Here is a 19,988-nt window from a genome sequence, read left to right as displayed (position 1 = left end):
CTCTAAGACCTTCAGGGAATGCAAACTCAAGTGGTGGAAGGATCTTAGGTGCCAGGATAACTGCTTTGAGGCCTTCCATTTCCTTCCCACTCACTGAAGTGGAATGTGATCTGAATAATAATGAAACTTTACTGTGTAAAACCATTGAGGTTATTTGTAATAGTGGTAACCTGTTGCCAATACTTCCTTGGCTTCAGTGATGTTGCACTCCTGCCCGAATCTCCTTTCATATCTCTGTCCCTCCATTTCTTTTCTTTTGTTTTCTTTTGTTTTCTTTTGTTTTGTTTTCTTTTCTTTTTTTGAGAGAGGTGGGGGAGGGGCAGAGAGAGAGGGAGAGAAAGAATCTTAAGCAGGCTCTGTGCTGCCTCCACAGAGCCCCAGGCAGGGCTCGATCTCATGAGCTGGGAAATCATGACCTGAGCTGAAATCAAGAGTTGGACACAACCAACTGAGCCACCCAGGCACCCCTGTCCCTCCATTTCTTGTTTTCTTGGACTTCTCTACTTATTCCTTAAGTATTTTTTATTTAAGTTTCCATGGCCCACTATTTTCTTTCTCTACATGTGTTCTGTCAACGAACTTATGTGTTCTCATGGTCTGCTTCTGATATGTTGATAAGATTGAGTAGTAAATGTGTTTTTAAATATTATCTAATTTTTACAAAATATTAAAAAAATACATATTTACTCTCTCTGTATATATATTTTTTCTTACCATGTTTTACAAGGTTTTGTTATAACTATGATTTTGAAATCTTTGCTATCTATTTCCTCATCTTTCCCTTCCTTGGTAAGTTGAGAGTTGATTTTCTTTTTCTTTTTTTTTTAAATTTGTTAAAATGTTTTATTTATTTCTGAGAGAGAGAGAGAGACAGCATGAGCAGGGGAGGTTAGAGAGGGAGACACAGAATCAGAAACAGGTTCCAGGCTCTGAGGTGGCTGTCAGCACAGAGCCCGACGCGGGGCTCAAACCCACGAACTGGGAGATCATGACCTGAGCCAAAGTCAGATGCTCAACCGACTGAGCCACCCTGGTGCCCCTATAATTTTTGTCTAGTTCTTTTATTGGACCATAAAAACTCCTCCTGCATTCAACTGCTGTTTATTAAATACGTACAACACATGGTCTTATTGTTCTTTCTGCTACAGTGCCTGTATAGTGCTTTGCATAGAGTAAGCAATTGGTGAACGTTAGTTGAACAAAATTGTTTATCTCACACTTGCTGTGTATAAGGCTCTGTGGTGAAGTTAATGTGAGACATAATTAAATATAAGACTTGATATCTATTGATTTCATCTTTCTCTATGCTCCCACCCCAACTGACAAACATTATAACATTTGAAGTTCTACAAATAAGACTGCATTATAGTCTTGGTACACAGAGGTGAGTCCAGAACTAGTGAGGCCCTAAGATAAATCCATAACTTGACTATATTACTAGGATAGAAGATTAATCAAGGTTTCACTTTTTCTTTTTGCCTGGAATTTGGAAGTACTAGAATGTAGAGAACTACCTGCTTTTATCCAACATCAGACTGCATTTTCTTTTCACTTAGGTCATTAGAGACCACAGCTTACTTTGGGTCTTTTATTGGGTAATTCCATTCACTGGAATAACTTTCTTCTTTCTTTTTCTTTTTGAAAGAGTCTTAATCAGATGCGTTTATCAGAGCATTATTTTATTACAGTGAGTAGAGGTGCCTTGTGAAGTTTCTCCCAGGGTCAAACTGTTTACAACATCTTGATGTTTATTCTCAACTGCAATTTCCTTTTAATGTCTTTAAATATTTTGGCACTGTACTACATATCTCGTCCTTGGATTTTTCCAGTTGCTTACATTTTTTTTTTCTTTTTGCATTACCTTATTCAAGCTTTCTACCCTTATCAAGCTTTCTGACATCTATTTTGTTTGTAAATAGTTTCATGAACTATTACTACTCTTACTATTATAATTACTACTATTACTTGTACTCCTGTATCTATAGTATTACAATTTAGTGTTGGATTCTAGGATAAACCAACAGCTTCATTAGTGAGACAAGTTCCTGATCATGGATGAGTTCTAATTGGTTCTGTTTGCTTGTAGTAGGATCTGTCTGCACATCAGTCAGTCAGTTGGTAGTGCCTCTGTACAGAGGCAACAGAGGTTGTTTTTTTGTTTTTGTTTTTTGTTTTTATGGTAACTGCTTTTGTAGTGATACAATATCATGACACTTTTCATAGTACATAGTATGTTTATTAATTGTAAGTCTAATAGTAAATCGAGAATATCTTGATTTTAATGCTTCTGTAGATGAAATGACCCAAAGGGCACCCCCCTCAATTGGCTGAAAAAATATTTACACTACATATTATTATTTACCCATTTGTGTAAATAAAGAAGGAATAGTCACATTTCCAAGAGCCTAAAGAGCTATGTGACTTTGAGAAACTTACCTAGCTTCCCTTTGCCTCATTAGGTTGTAATGAAATTGAATGAGTTAGAGCAATGTTATGTCCTTAGTAAGCACTCAAAAGTGTTAGCCATTATTATTATTATTAATTAATGCAGCAAGTATAAATATCTGTTGTTGGATATCTATATTTGCTGCCGCTGATAGTCATGATCATACAGGAAAGAGAATGTTCTTCATTCTTGTCAAATAAGCAGTTATGGTGTATTTCTCTGAATGCCAATAACGTCTTGAGAGTTTGGAGAAGCACGTTTTCTGATAGGTGCTAAGCTAATGAAAGCTTTTTGTCTTTATTTAAAGAAGAAAACAGATTAAGAAAATCTGAAACGTTTATTAAGACAGGACTAGAAGATTCCTCAGGAACTTTTGGTTCATGTCAAACGTGTTAGCAACTTCTTGTTTGCTCAGTGAAGCATGAGAATAGCAGCACATCAGTGTTTCTCGAAGTGTGGTGTGTGACACTCTGTCTTCAGACTCTTGGGGTGGACGCTTGTTAGAAAGGATGATTTCCAGAACTCTTTAGGGACCTACTGATTCTTTGAAGGGTTAACCAGTATCTCAAGCGCTTCTTATATAACCTTAATTTGGAGACGTCTGGCATAATGAGTAACGCAGGGAGAAAGTGTCCTCCCCGTACTTGGAATTTCAAAGAGTCAAACTGGGCCAAACCCAGGGCACCTTTCAGGGCAGCCTGCTCCGCTAATTGAGTTGCCACATTTGATGCTTCGCCTGGCCATCAACCATCTCCCAACAACTGGTTCCTGTAAGATCCAAACCTTCCTCTGCCATTACAGTTGTGACTGGCAATCTTGAGTTCCTTTGCTCCTTTCATCAACAGTAGGAAAAGAAAAGGAATTTTGGCACTCTAGTGATTATGGAAATCAAATATGGGTCTGTTCCACCTTAAAGGGCCTAGGCTTGCCTCAGTGCTTGGGTCTTGCAGAGTTTGGGCACCACCATATTTGGAGCGTGCCTACTTTGGGGCGGGAACCTCCTTGAGAGTGATTAGGTCAGCGCTGGGGGAGGTGACCTTGTTTGGTTTCTGGCACCCGAGAACAGTGGTGCACTGTTTCTGCTGCCCCCGTTTGCTTAATTGGCCCAGGCGCTCCACCAGAGCAAAGCTGCCCTGGAGCTCCTCGCTGGCCGCCCCCGCGGCCCGCAGCTCGGTAGAGGCGGGAAAGCAGCGCGCCTGCGCCGTGGGAACCGGGGCCGGAGGCGAAAAGCGGGGAGCGGAGGGGGGCCGTTGGAGCCGAGTAGCGTACAGAGCGGCGTGTGACGCGGGGACGCCGCGCGCTCCCAACGTCGCCCCGGTTTGACGCACACGGCACCAAACTGTGAGTTTCAGGGGTTATTTGGTCGGATTCTCCCGGACTCGAGTGGGTTTCGGGCCTCTGGGCTGTGGCGGCGGCGGGATTGAGGGTGGCGGAAGAACTTGGGGGACCCGACCTTCGGCGCTCGGGCCCAGGGAGCTACGCCCTAGGCTGGGTCCCAACCATCCAAAAGGACGCGTTTTGCCGCACAGGCTAAGATGGCGGCGGCGGCCGAGGAGGCGGAGTTGGTGCTACACAAGGAGCCCGGGCCCCGGGTTCGGGGAGGCGGCGGCCGCGGCGGCCGCGGGGGGCGGCGGAGCCTGAGGTGAGCGGCGGCCGCCGCCGCGGGGCGGGACTCGGCGGAGGGGGGGGGACCTTTCCGCGACGGCGTCGGAGGATCCGGTAGCGGACACAAAGGGGCTGAGCTGGGCACTAGACTTGGGGGTTTTGTTTAGTCACATGAAGCTGAGCAGCCAGTGAGCAGTAGGGGGAAGGGGCCGAGATCAGGCGGCTTGGGGAGCCTGGCGGTCGCCATTGCAACGCACTGAGTAACGGGGCGGTCCGAGAGCAGTCACCAACCCCCTCTCCGGGGCTGCTCGGTTTGGGCCAGAAGCGCCAGCTCTGGCATTAACTGCTCACACCCCTCCCCTAACGTGGGACCAGGACCGCATAGTCCTCCCCTCCCCCTGTTCTGCAAGATCTTATGCCGCTAGGTGCCTGGGAAGTAACAGCAAGAGGTAAATCGCCCAAAGTGTTTGGGTTGCCAGGGGCTTGGTGGGTGTCCAGCTAAAGCTTTTTGCTTCTCCAGGTCTGATTCCCTGGCCTTTGTGTCCCTGGGAGCTTAATCTCTGCCAGAGGAAAGCAGGTGTGCTCCACTTCTCCCGTGAACCTGAAGATGAGTTGTCCCAGACCCTTCTCAGTGATTGGAAACTTAGGTGGTGGAGCTAAAGGTTTCTTGTTACGAGACTTCCACAGACGACTCTCGTGTTGGGATCCATCCATGGTTTAGCAGCAGTAGTGGAAAACTTTTCTTGAACTGCCTAAGTAATATTGACATAAACTTAGTTGTTACAAAACTTTTGTCTAGACGTCAAATTTTGTGTGGTTATTAAGAAGTACTCAACAAGGGGGTGAACGCATTGGGGGCCTAAATGATGGCCCTGTTTTGTATACAAGTCAATAATTACAACAGGAATACCAAAACACCATCTTTTCTTCTGGCCAGTTCTGACTAATGCCAGGCTTGTTGCATCTGGATGATAGATTAGATTTGCCTTAATAGTATATTGCCTCTCTGCAGTAGTTTAGTTACATTGCTTTGGTCCAAGAAGAAGGAGAGGATTTCAAAAAATAGACAATTCAAGTTACTCAAAGGAAACCTGCTGTTTGCCTTCAGTGTCATGTGTAAGTATCCAGGGAAGTTGATGGCAGTGATACTGCTTTGGTAGCTTTGGTGAGAAAAAATTAGTTTTTATGAGGAGGTTGTAATTTTGACATTTTAATAGGTGAAACATGAAGGCTTGACCACTGTTGATGCAGTGATACGCATATCGCTGTTAAAAAAAATCATGTAGTGGAAATTCTAGAATTTGTAATGTAAACTTACATCGCACTTACAGCCGCCTCTTTGTATATTGGTATTAACTAATGTTTGACGTACAGAATTTGGAAACAGCTAATGTTTTGGCCAGGTCACGTTAACAGAGTAAGTTATGTGATTGAAGGGTTAAACACAGTTAGATTGTTAACTTTAGATCTCTGTTCAAATTAAAATTTGAATTTTTTAATGTGACTTAAGACTTTCATTTTCCTTGCTTCTTTCAGATATGTATTTCCCCCCTTTTAACTTTTCATCTTCTAATAGAGAACAGTCTTATTGTCTTAACGAATAAGAGGTAGATACATTAGGAGATAGATACATTAACGTTGGCAAAATGTATTAGTGAATCGTGGTTTTAGAGTGGAAGGAATCTCAGGGAATAGCTAGCTTTACCCACTGTTTTATAGTATATTAAGGATCCAATATGATTAAGTTAGCGCATAATGGAAAATTGTCTTTTCAGCTTCTACCTCACTGCTCTTTTCAGTGGTCACATTGCTGGGATGAGAAGGTGACTGTCCGCAACTAATGATTAAAATAAAATAGATGTGTGTTATAACACTAATGATAGATGAGAAGGCGATTATCTGCAACTAATGTTTAAAATAAAACAGAAGTGTGTTATAACACTATTATATTAATGAGAACTTAACGTGATAAGTTAAAAACTTTTATTTACCATGAGATGGTGATACAGTTTTTAAAGTGATTTCAGTGAAATAATTTCAGTACAAAATACAGGCATTTCAGATAATTTTGGAGCATTGTTGCTATTGAATTTTGAGGTTTTCAAAAAGCAGTCTTGACCCAGAAATTAAAAAAAAAACAAACAGCTTGATGAACTTCTTGGAAAATTTGAAGTAACTGCCATTACTACAAATTATTACATAAGAAATGAGATGCCGAAAACAATGATGCTAGTGCCTTCATTTTGTAATAGCTTTTTTGTTGGGTAAATGAATATGCCACTCACATTAGCCTTTGTTAAAAACAACTTTTTAAGATTTACTGTTATTACTACTGAGAAGTAGTAGATCTGTAAGATCTGTTAGGAAATCCAACAAGTAGCAGAATCATTTATGGTGGGATCCCACAGTTCTTTAACTTCTTTGGTTATCAAATATAACAAAACCTTTCATTGTATTGAGGTTTTAAAGCTTTTAGGGGTCATTTAGGGTACAATTATATCATTGATTTTTCTAGGAGTAAGCTATTTCTTAATTTTCAACACTGTGTTGAGTGGATTTAATTAACATTTTAGTTATGTGATAATTAGTATTCTCAGATTATTAGTAATTACCAAGTGAGTCTCTTATCTGGAAACCTTAAATATTTTGCAGTTTTAATTTGTTATTTAAGTTACATGAGGGAGAGTTTGGGTGTGGTCGAACTGAGACTGTAATTGGGTAGCATGAGGAGAAAAAAGACTGAAGAACAGTCACTGCAAGTAGTGAGGATACCTGTAATTTAGAGAAATTGGTTGTCAGAAAAGATCCGGTTTATCCCAGGTATACTGTTAGTGGTAGGGTTACCTATTTAGAGACTTCTCAGGGTGTGAGTCCAAAGGAAAAGAATGGATCTTATTTTTGTAGGAATGCTTTTCTCATGATTGCTTTTCAGGCAGTCTTAAGACAGTGGTTTGCCCTGAATTCAGAAATAGCTATGCTGAATTATCCAGTTCTAATTTTATAGCAATCTTTTTAAAATAGTGTCTTTAATTTAATTGATAGCCATATACAATAAAACATGAGAATAAAGGATGGTTACTATGATATTTTGGATAGGTATTCAAATGAGCTCTAATTTTTTATACTTATTAATCTGTATGAAGACTTTTATAGATGGAATCTGTAAATGTTTACAAACTTATGAGATACAGCAGTGATTAAAGCAGTTCTAGATGTATTGTCTTTTAATTTAGGTTTATTAAAAATAGTTGCTTTTACTATACAGACCATTTACATCATTGAATTTTCAGAAAATTGACAATAATCAATCTGATTCTAGCACTAGCTCACCCTGCTGGTTGACTGAAGTATTTCTATTCTTCTGTTAAAAACAAGTATAAAGATCACTTGAGACCTAGAAGGTAGAATAGCAAATTCAGTTCATGGTCTGTCTTCAGGAAGGTAGGGGTCTCCATGAAAAAGGTGTTCCTCAACTCTAGGGTCTTAGTTGCTCTACTGTTAAATTTTTTCTAAGCTCTACCAAATTTGAACTGTGGAGTCACTATTCTCTTTGAATTTAGGAGGAACTTTTCTTTAATTTTGTGGAGTTACCATGTTTCTGTCCTTTTACATTCAAGATAGGAGGTCCTTTGACAATTGAGAGATGTTAGCAAGAAAAAGAAAAAATCCTGTGACATAGCTTTCCAGGAAGAGAAAAGCAAAAGCAGAGGATTTCAGGGGGAAGAAAAGAAGCATGCCGGGCCAGAAGCAGCAGTGCACACTTTTGGATGGAGGAAAGTGAGGCTGGATTATGATTAGCGTTTCTAAGATATTTCCTTTATACTCTCCCTCTACTAATTTTTGCTTTACCTCTTCTGTTTGCAAGCTGTAGCCTTGCCATTTCATTTGGGATTCTTGGAACTGTGATCTTGTAAGTAACTTTGTGAAAAGTATAGAGAAGTGGTTTTTTTTCATTGTAATTTAACTAACTGATTATTGTGGTACAGTTGAAGTTGGTTAGAGTGATAAATATGATTTTAGGTATTAAGCTTTTTATATGTATGTCATTCATTGAAGTTGAAAAGGTTTTAAAAGACTTTTTGTACAAAGTCCAGAAACTTAAATAAGTCAGGAGTCAAACGGATAATTAAAAATTTTTTAAATGTAATGAAGCATTAGGATGAAAGTAGTTTACAGTTCACAAAGCATATTTACCTGTATTCTATCCATTATTTATCTAACTCTTATAGAAGATGAACATTTTTATCCTTTCTTCCATGGTGTTTATCCTTTTATTCGAAAGCTGAATGCATATTTTTTCATCAGTTTTTTGAGGAGGATGTTAAATATAGCAAGTATTTTCAAAACATTTATTGGGAAGATAATGATTGCCAATTGTTAAATGGTTTGTGGAGGTGGATAAAAGCCTTGCCTGTTGCTTACTATTGATTTGCTGAGTATTACCCACATACACATACAGACAAATGTGTATATATACATACAGGAAATCATAGTTTTATTTATAATTGTATATGAATAAAGAGACAGGATGAGCTAAGGTTTAAAAGTGTAAGTTTTGACGTAAAACTGATGAGGTTAAGAACTAGCTTTGTGGGGGTACCTGACTGGCTCAGTCAGTAGGGCATGCACATATGAGTCTTACGGCACGATCTCAGGGTTGTGAGTTCAGGCCCACGCTGGGCATAGAGATTGCTTTAAAAACTCTAGCTTTGTGAACACCAGGCAAGAGGGTTTAACAATAATATCATAGAGGCTTAAGGTTTATATTACATAATTCATGTAAAGCCCTCAGCTTTCTGGTACACAATGGGTGCTGAGCCAATGTTAGCTTTTATAATAGTAGTAATAGTTATTACTCTTGTTTAATTTTTTTATAGTAACTTGAAATATTCACCTGCGAGTGATTTGGAAATAAATATTTTTGCTAGTGTTCCTTTTTTAGACCCATGTCTACAAAGGCAGGGTTATAAAGGAAGTTAGATGCAGGCATCAAAGTGTGCCTTCTCCAGTTCTAGCAGGAAAAGCTATTAATCGGGTTCGGTATTTCAGGAACACATTCCCTTTTAGTACTGTCAGCTGATGAATAAATGCACTTGGGAACGAGTGCATGTTAATGTGAAGTTGTTTCCCAACCAGTGTGTTGGTGTATCTTGGTTAAAACATCCTGAATTTCTTTACTGTCCTTTAAATTTTTGACCATTAGTAGTGAGAAGAGGGTGAGTGGCCATGTGTATTTGTATATAATAAGCATTTTAACCCCAACTAAGAAAGAATAGCTTCAACAGCAGCTAGATTGAGGACAGGCATGTTATCATTTCTTTGCTTAATCTGAGTCAGGGGAATTTCCTCATCCTCCCCATACTTCTCTTTGTTTTGTATTTGGGCTGGGATGGTCTTAAACTTCTATCTTTAATTTTTCTTCTACCACCTACACCCCCCACCCCAACAGATTTTAAGCTTTTTTTAAAAAGCTAGTAAAAGTAATTTTAAGTTCATGTGGTGGAGGGGTGTGAGCATGAGAAGTTAGAAATTTCGGATATGCTTAAAAATATGTTCAGCTTGGAAAAGGAAGGGGAGAAAAGTCACCCATTTCATATCACCATTATATAATCATTGGTTTTAAAGGAAAGGGGGACGAGGGGTGCCTGGGTGCTTCACGGTGGGCATCTGACTTCGGCTCAGGTCATGATCTCGCTGTTTGTGGGTTTGAGCCCCACATTGGGCTTTCTGCTGTCAGCTCAGAACCTGGAGCTTGCTTTGGGTTCTGTGCCTCCTGCTTTCTCTGCCCCTCCCCTACTCGTGCTATGTCTCTGTCTCTGACTGTCTCTCTTTCAAAAATAAACAAACACACTAAAAAAATTTTTCTTTTAAAAAGGAAAGGGACATGAGACCAATGTTAAGCATCTATTCTGTATTCCTTATAATAATGCTTGATGTATATATTCCTGTTTTATCTGCAAGGAAACAACTCAAACTCAGGTCACATAGATAGTAAATAGTACAGCAGCCAAGTTTGAATCTTAGGTATATCTTGATTCTGTAGATGAGATCTTTCTACTCTGCCTTCAACTCCTTTCTGTCTGTACTTTAGCCTAATTGTACAATTTGTAAGTTTTATTTCCTACTTATACAACATTATAATAGCATTTTTCTGCCTCCTCGTATTTTAAGCAGTGTCTTACTGCCCACATTGTTTATTCATGCCACCATATAAAGGTTCTTTGTCTTGGCTGCTGGATATTGGTACAGTGATATTGGTCAAAGTGGAAGCTGCCTTTTTTCTTTACTGAGTTACCAAGAAGAAAAATAATGAAAGTTAATCAGAAGTAATACTCTCTGGGATTAGAAACACTGTAGGTTTAATAATACTATCTAGTGAGACATTTAACTCAAAAATTTTGCTTAGTTACTATTTGTAATTCCTAATGTAATAACCTGTAAAAGGGAAAATATTGAATTATTATGCTCTCATTGGGTGGATGACATAAATATTTAAAGGTAAATTGTACAGGGCAGCACTGCCCAATAAGAATATGTTACCCTACAAATGTGATTTAAATTTGTCTATAGCTATGTTAAAAAATGAAAAGAGGGACACCTGGGTGTGGCTCAGTTGGTTACGTGTCCAGCTTGGGCTCAGGTCATGATCCCGTGGTACTTGAGTTTGGGCCTCGCGTCGGGCTCTATGCTGACATCTCAGAGCCTGGAGCCTGCTTCAGATTTTGTGTCTTCCTCTCTCTCTGTCCCTCCTATGCTCACATTCTGTGTCTCTCTTTCAGAAATAAATAAACATTAAAAAAGTTCTTTTAATGAAAAGAAATCGGTAAAATTAATTTTATTAATGTATTTAACCCAGTATATTCAAAACATTATTTCAATAATTTGAGCTGTTTTACATTCATTTTTTTCATGCCAGGTCTTCAAAATCAGAAGTGTGTGTTCTGTAATTAAAAGCATATCTCAATTCAGACTAGCCAGACTTCAAGTGCTTAATAGTGATGTGGCTTTTGTATTGGACAGTGCAGATACAGTTAGTAAGTCCCGTACGTGTATAGAGAAAGGTAAAGTGGAAATTGAAATGAGCCTTAAAGGATAGCTAAGAAAAGAATCTGCTGAAGAACAAATCTGTAAAGTGATGGGAATTAAAATGATATAATTTGAAGTCAGATAATAAAGTGACTTGAATCCAGTTTAGGGAATTTGTTTTTTATGGAGGATGTGTATGTGTGAGATACTGTATGTTGGAGGATGCCTAATCATGTGTTGTACATGAGCATTAAATGAATATCAAATTAATATTTAAGTGAATTAATATGAGGCAGAACAAGAGGTACCTGGGTGACTCAGTTGGTTGAGCTTCTGACTTGATTTTGGCTCAAATCATGATCCTAGGGTCATGGGATCAAGCCCCCTCTTGGGCTCTATGCTGAGTGTGGAGCCTGCTTGAGATTCTTGGGATTCTCTCTCCCTCTCCCTCCCCTCTCTCTTTCTCCCTCTGCCCTTCTCCCCTGCTCATGTTCCTTCCCTCCCTCTCTCTCTGTCTCTCTGTCTGACTGAAATACACAGACCCTACACATACGCGTACACACACATGCACACATACACACACACATCCACATGAGGCAGAACAAGAAAAGTGCAGAATACTCACAAAGACTTGTAGATCTTCTAAGGGGAAAAATGTGCTTAGGGAACATTGATATTCTCTGATTAGCAGTATGATGGTGAATGATCAAAAAGGAATTGAATTGAGAAAAGGATTTTAGATTTGACCATTATTTTTAAGTGTTTTATTTAGGTATAACTTACATACAGTGAAGTGCGCACATCGTATGACTACAACTCAGGGAAATTTTTCATGTAAGAATATACACACGACTTCTCAGATCAAGATAGGAAACACTTTCTGTACGGGAAAAGATGCCTGTTAATTCCCCCTCGAGAAGTAACCACTATTTTGATCTCTATCACCATAAATAAATTTAGCTTATATTTGAACTTGATTATGGCATATTTGTTCTCCTTTCCAAGGGTTGTGAGAGTTGATGGCTTGAATCTCTCTTGTATGTCCTTGTTTAGAATTATGTCATTTTGAAGATAATAAGATGATAGGTAGTTGGTACCATGGATCTACTGTTTTATTTTCCAATGTGGTTTATACCGAGACCAGAGAGATGTTTCTTAGTTTTCTTTAATATTGATTCTTCAGAAGATAGTTTTATGACTAGAAAGTTTGTTTAGAATGCAGAGATTTGAATTGCTTTTGCAGATAACCTAGTTATCTGGCTTGCTTTCATTACAGTATTCTCTAGGCATATAGCCAAGAAGTAGGTAGAGGAGGTCTTGGATTGCCTCCTAATATAGAGACCTCTTGGAACCTCTTTAATAGTAGATTCTAGGCATTATGTAAGTTAGCTTTCAGGCATTGCAGGCTACTTAATAAGGTACCTGAGTGTTTCTTATTGTGACTGTAGGGATAAGAGTAAATTGGTGTACTTCTGTTTACAGCTAAGTATGCATTCTTAACCTGAAAGATTCTGACATTTATTTATGTGTAAAGAACCTAGAATGTTACCTTATGGACAGTTACACAAACATTTGAATGGTTAAAATTCATGAGAGACTCTTTACAAAATGAAAACTGAAGTGAAATTATTGATCATGATTTTTACTTCTAGTGCTTGAATCAATTTTATTTTTCAAATGGATTTAATGTTTACAACATTGTTTTTTATACGTACTGAGCGGTGGAAGTGCAACAATTGGTGTTTTGGGGAGAAAGATTTTTATTTCTGAAATTTGTATTTTATAAAGTTGAAAAAGTATCTAACAATGAAAATATGTATTTTTACATCCTAGTATGCCTAGTTTTGAAAAATAGATATATTTTGTAAATTGTACAGTGCATGAAAATACTTCATCATTAACATTTGGATTATGAATGCTTTTGAACTTATGAATGAAAATATTTATAAAAAGTTTTGGTTTTTTTAAAATATGTAATAAGTTTTCTTAATATACTCTTGCCCTAAGAATTTTAATAGTTGTCTTGAAATAAAACCATATGTGTCAACTTTTCTTATGTAGGTTTTGCATTTGTGAAGTATAGAGGGCTAAAGCAAATTTGGTTAGATTAGACATTGAAAACGTGTGGTTATTATGTATAAAATATTAAGACCTTATATAATATCTTTTGGGCCAGATTTAGAAAACCACAAACAAAACAGCTAGAATGTTATTAATTAACAGCCTTAAGAGCTGACTTCTCTGGGTAGAAAAAAATATATTTAAGGGTATGTTCTATGTTTTTGTGTTGTTGTGATGAAAACGAATGTTTTATTTGTATTTAGTTTTGGGAGATTGGATTTTTTTGTATGCAGAAAAACCTTATTTTTGTGGTTGTATGTTCTCCAACCTTTGCTTGTTTTCATTGGGGTAGTTATTCTACAGAATTCACTTAGTACCTACTAGGGTAAGAACACTAATATATGGAGTCATGATCTAAGACACAATTTAAAGAGCACTTAATAATGAAACATTTGAATTACTGAGTTGACACAAAATAAAATGAATGATATCTAGTAAGACTGGACTAATCTTCTTAGCAAAAATATTTTTCTGATCTAGATTTTGAAGAAGTGGTATGAAGATTGGTGGAAAGGGAAGGGAATATCAACTAGGGGGAAAGGCATGTTAAAAAAGCACAGAGATGGGAATTGTGGAATGTAAGCGTTTTCCTTGCTCAAAATAGAGCATATTTTAAATGAATGTAATGAAGAATAAATTTGATAAAATGTGGCCTGAGCTGGAGGAATCTAAAGAAGTTTGGATTAGTATTTAGAAATAAGGGATTCTACTGAAGGCCACTAAACAGAAACAAATCAAGAAAAATAAAAAAAAAGGTTAGCGGCCAGATATAACATGATTGGAGAAGAGATTGAACTGAAGAAGGCTAGTGAATCTTGGTGAGTGAGAGGGAGGGTATATTAAGAGTAAAGACAGGTAGTTTTAAAATCAAGCAAGTGAAATCTGTGGCTCCAGTCTGTTGTGCAAAGTTAAAATAAGAATGGAACAGTTTTATTGTCTCGTTGAAAATAAATTTACTTAGATGCACAATTTGCAAATAAATTATTAACACTAATTGGAATACATTCACCTTGTTCTATAAAAAGTGTTTTAAAATAAATATTTCAAAACTTAAGAATAGCTGAGAACACATTGCTTTTGTAGAGGGAAAAAAAATCCCTGTAGTCCCTCTGAGAAGTAGCATTTTTTGATATTTAAGATGTAAAATGTTTGTCTTTACTGGGGTTCAGGGTTCTTAAAATGAATGTATACTGTGTGTTATAGTAAGATTATTCTTAAATGAATTAGAAAAATATGAAAAAGTTAGAAGTAATATAATTAAAATTTTTTTATCTACCTCTTTTAGAACAGAATTTGGGAGTTAATAGAGTCTAGGAACTTATGGTAGTATGTTCGTCTTAGTTTAACAAGTTTACATTTTAACTGTTCTCACAGTTGATAAAAGCTTAATTTCAGTAAAGAAGTTCGTGAGATTTCTGGCAACATGATAAAATAGGCAAGTACATTTGACTGTCCAAGTTACCTTGTACATCAACTAAAGCAAAAGAGAATAAACTGTCCCCTTTTGTCACTGGAAGTAGAGATTCATCTGTCATCTCTAAAAATTGGCATTTTGGCATAAAAAGTATGGGTGAGATAGGATGACAATAGAACTATTTACTTTTCTCTGATTATCCTGATGAACTATTGATAGGGGAATAGGAAGCTTACATGAAAGCTCTTCCCTGAACCTCTTATTATTTTCCTGTTTCTACCCATTTGTGCCTGGATACTTCTTAGAAATAGACTCAGCTCCACCTTTATGCACTGCTTGTGTCTATGCAAACTGAAAAGCAGTGAAAAATCATCACATACTTGAGGAGAGGCTGCAGTTTGAAAGGAGGCCAGATTGACTCTTCTGTATACATTGAACCTACTGAAAAGCTCATACAGAAAAGAGGTAGAGGAGATAGAGACAATTTGTGGCTAAGATGGAACCAAAAATCTTGTGCTGTAGCACTGAATGCCTTACTGGTGACACTGCCATTAAGAGTGGTAGAAATGGCATCCTAAGTAGATGTCCTTTAGTGTGATATTGCTTATCTAACTTCCTCCTGGTTCATCTTATTTTCCAAGATTTATTCACCAAACTCCCTGTCAAGTTTGATTAACTGATAACCTTCCAACAGCTTTTTCTTATTTAACAGGAATTGGTCCTCCTCACTTCCCGCCTTTACAGATTGGATTAAAATTTTTTGTGTGTGGTTTTATGAGTTTTATCTAAGACATAGTAAGAAATCTAAATCATTAAAAATAAAAGAATGGCGGGGCACCTGGGTGGCTCAGTTGGTTAAGCGTTCAACTCTGGATTTTGGCTCAGATCATGGTCTCACAGTTCATGAGTCTGAGCCCCACATCAGGCTCTGCGCTAACAGTGTGGAGCCTGCTTGGAATTCTCTCTGTCTCCCTTCCTCTTCTGCTACCTGTTCCTGGCTTGCATGCTTAAGTGTACACATGCTCTCTCTGAAAACAAATAAACTTAAAAAAAAATAAAGGAATGGCAAAATTTCTAGAACAAGTTCATCAATATCAAGCAAAGGATAAAACCTTTTCTAGAGTAAAATGGGTAAAAAAATTTTTTTAATTAATAAAAAGTTAGAACTTTATCAGCTTGAAATTTTGTATGATAAATAGCACCGAAAGTAGAGTAAGTAGTGTTTCTTTAGAGAAATTAGTAACACCAGTCTTTTAATTTAAGAGTTTAATTTGCCTCTCAAATTAATAGAATATATTATCAACAAAATTAAGGCTATTAAGATTTGAATAGCAATATGTGTTATTTAAAGATGTATGTCAACCTTTGTTCCAAATGGAGAATGGACATTCTTTTCAAATTCCTGTGAATTTTTAAAAAAAATATGTGTCTTGGGTTTTGAAGAGAATTTGAAGTTCTGAATAAGAGGAATGGTGTAGGCCAGTATTTTTTTTTTTTTTGACTAAACAATAAAACTAGACATTAAAGCCAAAAGGTGGTAACTACTTGGATGATGAAAACTGTCCTATTGCTATTTAAACTTCAATTTCATACTATTTAGAAATAACACTATTTAGAACAACAGTGAGTATGTGACATGAAACAACAGATGAGATTAATATTCATTTAAACAGGATGGCTTAAAAAGCTTTCATTTACTTTGCTATCCCTACTAGAATTGTAAGTTTTTGTTTGTTTGTTTGTTTAAAGGCATAGGGCGTCAAGGACAAAGAAAACTGAAAAGTTGATTACAGAAAACTTTGGAGGCTAAAAAGCAACAAGTAGTAACTAATTCTGTACATCTGAGAAAACTAATTAGAAAATTAGTTGGGGAAGGCCTAGAATTGGTGATGTAGATCCTGGGGTTCTTCGGAAATTGGTAGCTTCAGGTAATTTTGGAAGGCAGCTATGCTCATCACTATACCACCAACACTGCTCAGCTTCAGGTACTGTTGAAAAGAATTGTCCAAAAGCCTGTAAAAACAAATAAACAACACTCATGGTATGAGGAGAGGGTTTCTTACCCTCAAGTTTCTTCTCTGACATTCAAGTGGAGGATCTCTGTACTGGAGAACTCTACACACAGCTTGGGTTAAGGGTGTCATACTAAACAGAACTGAGTAGAAATCTACAACCAGGAATCCTCCTCAGCCTCTTTTTCTCTACTAGTTCTGAGTATACTGGGTGTCAGGCTCATAACCCCAAATGTGAGATTGGAAGATTAATCCTGTTAGCAAAGATTAATCCTGATAGCAAACTAATGATCACGAAAAAAGACCAACAGATAATAATAGATGTGGAATCACCCAGAGAAATGGCAGAGACTAGTCCACATCCTACAATGACACCTACCCATTAACACAATTTCTAGACAACCTTTAAATGTTTCATTTTAAAATGTGACATTAAGGATCATTTGAAGATAACCTCAACATGAAAGAGAAACAGTTCAAGAAGAAAAAAAGTTACTGAAGTATGTTTGGAAGTAAGATACTGTATCTTTGAAGCAAGAAAGGATGCTTGCTATAAAAAGTCCTCAGAAAACAAAAGTTCTTAGACATTTAGAATATGAAATAATAGAAGGATTGGAAATACAGAATAGGACATAATAGAAAAGCTAGAAATTTAGAATATTAAATTCTTAGTAGAAGGTTGGAAGATAAAGTTGAGGAAATCTTCCAGAAAGCAGGACAAAAAGAGATGTAAAGTAGAGGATAAGAAAATTAGAGGATCACACTTGGTGAATTCAACATGAGAAAGATGAGAATTATGGAATGGGGAAAAATGTGTGTAGGAAATTAATAATTGAACAAAAAACCTTGGGTTTTCACACTGAAAGGAATCACAGAATGTTCCGCATAGTGACTAGTGGGGGAAGAACCCACATCAGAGTAGAGCATGGTGAAGTTTCAGACATTAGAAATAAAAGAAAGATCCTAAGAGCTTTACCATTTGTAGCATCTAAAAGGAATTAGAAATCAGTAACAATGGAAAGTAACTGTTAATGGAATAATGCCTTGAAAATAGTTGAAAGGAAGGTATTTCCAAACTACTAATTCTATACCTTGCCAAACTGTCGAGTGTGGGAGTAGGCTAAAATTAGGAAACATAAGAGGTTGTTGGAATATTTACTTCCACTTCACTGTATCTGAGGAAGTTACTAGAGGACATGGGCTTTATCAAAATGATGAGATAAATCAAAAAAAGAGGGATTATCCAGGAAATAGGATCTAGTACAGGAAATAAGAGAATATATACCTAAAATGATGGTGAAGGGAGATCCAAGGAGGAGACCTGTGCAGCAGGTCTGAAGAGTTGGATCAGTTTAGATTGGGACAAGAAGAAAAGGGAATCTAGATGGTATGTCTTTAGAAATGTGTGTGCATGTGCACACAAAATAGAGGGGATTTTTGTGATTTTATTCAAAAGGGACATTTATCTGTAGTTTTCTTTTCCTGTGATGTCTTGGTTTTGGTATGAAGGTAATAATGGCTTCATAAAATGAATTAGGAAATATTCCTTCCTTTTCTTTTTTGAGGAAGAGTTTGTGGAAGATTGGTGTCAATTCTTTATAAACATTTGGTTTAAAGGTAGATTGCACCAGAGAATCCATCTAATCCTGGTTTGCTTTTGGTAAGTTTTTTCATTATTTACTCTCTTTAACTTGTTATAAGTATATTTAGATTTTCTGCCTCTTGAATCCGTATCAGTAGTCGTTTTCCCTCGAAATTTGTCCATTTTATCCAGGTTATTTAATTTGTTGCTATACAGTTGTTCCTAGTGTTCCCATATAATCCTTTTTATTTCTTATTATAACGCCAGTAGTAATGATCCCTTTATCATTCTTGATTATAATTGTCTTTTTTAAATTCTTGGCCTGCTTAGCTGAAGGCTTATAAATTTTGTTGATATTTTCAAAGAACCAACTTTTGGTTTCATTGACTGTTCTGTATTATTTTTCTGTTCTCTGTTTCATTTATTTATGCTGTAATCTTTATTATTTTCTTCATCTGGCTGGGGTTTAGTTTGCTCTTTTTCAAATATTTTTTAAGGTCAAAGTTTAGGTTTTCAAATTGAAATCTTCTTAAATGTAGGCATATACAGCTAGCTATAAATTTATACCCTTTAAACACTGCTTTCACTTCCTCATTTAAATTTTGGTGTGTTGTGCTTTTGCTTTAATTTAACATATTTTATAATTTTCCCGTGTGATTTCTTTGGCTTCTTGGTTTTTAGGGGTTTGTTGCTTAATTTCCACATATTAATTTCCCAAATTTCCTTCTGTAACTACTTTCTAGTTTCATTCCCTAGTGTTTGGAGAACATACTTTGTATTATTTTATTCTTTTAAAATTCTTGAGACTTGTATGTTCCATGTACACGTGAGAAGAAAGTGCTCTGCTGTTTTGAGTGGAGAGTTTTGTAGATACCTGTTAAGTCTAGTTATAGTGTTAAAGCCTTCTGTTTCCTTGTGTTGTTTTTGTTTTTGTTTTGTTTTGCTTTGTTTTTTATTTGGTCTGGTTCTATCCATTATTGGAAGTGAGTTAAATAAGTCTCCCAACTATTTTTGTTTATTTTTCTCTGTTTATTTTTCTTTTCAGTTTATGTTTCTGTTTCATATATTTGAGTTGTTATTCTTAGGAGTATATATGTTTATGCTGATCTATAATTTTTGATGAATTGATTCTTTTGTCTTTGTAAAATGTCCTTCTTTGTCTCTATTAACATTTTTTTTTTCTTAATGTCTATTTTGTCTGATATGAGTACAGTCATGCTCGTGCCTGGGTGGCTCAGTCAGTTGAATGTCCAACTCTTGATTTTGGCTCAGGTCATGGTCCCAAGGTCATGGGATTGAGCCTTGTGTCGGGCTCTGCCCAAAGCATGGAGCTTGCTTAAGAGTCTACCTCCTCCTCTTCTCTTTCTCTCTCTCTAAAACAAAGAAACAAACAAACAAACAAAAAAAACAGTAATAATAATAAACAGTATAGCCATTCCAGCTCTCTTGGTTACAGGTTGCTTGGCATATCTTTTTATATCCTTTTACTTTTGGTTCATTTGACTCAAAAGTGTCTTTGAACCTATGGTGTATCTCTTTTAGATAACATATAATTGGGTTGTCTTTTTTTTTTTTTTACCCATTCTGTCAGTCATGGCTTTTTGATTGGAATGCCTGGTTAATTTGCATTTTATGTAGTTACTGATGAGGGAGGATTTATGTCCACTATTTTGTTGTATGTTTTGTGTTTGTCTTATATGTTTTTTTCTGTTGTTCCTTTTTTCTTCTACTGTTGCCTTCCTTTGTTCTAAATAGATTATTTTGTAGTACCATTTAAATCCC

General features: G+C 36.8%; 1 protein-coding gene across 9 annotated transcripts in view; it reads left to right on the top strand.

Annotated features, from left to right (window-relative positions):
- Window positions 1–2,782: 2,782 nt before the first annotated feature.
- The window catches only part of ZNF644 (zinc finger protein 644), a 127,255-nt gene continuing 110,049 nt past the window's right edge, over window positions 2,783–19,988 (top strand). For 3 of the 9 annotated variants that reach the window (XR_005529127.1, XM_039236449.1, XM_039236444.1), the window contains exons 1-3: window positions 3,802–4,088; window positions 4,572–5,167; window positions 7,917–7,961. The gene's annotated coding sequence lies outside the window, so the exon portion shown is untranslated. The other 6 variants (XM_039236447.1, XM_039236452.1, XM_039236450.1 and 3 more) reach the window with 3 other exon arrangements.

Source organism: Hyaena hyaena, unplaced genomic scaffold (assembly GCF_003009895.1).
Source record: "Hyaena hyaena isolate Hyena2069 unplaced genomic scaffold, ASM300989v1 scaffold_111, whole genome shotgun sequence".
Lineage (NCBI taxonomy): Eukaryota > Metazoa > Chordata > Mammalia > Carnivora > Hyaenidae > Hyaena > Hyaena hyaena.
Note: the sequence above shows the minus strand (reverse complement) of the source record. Positions and strands in the feature narration are given on the sequence as shown.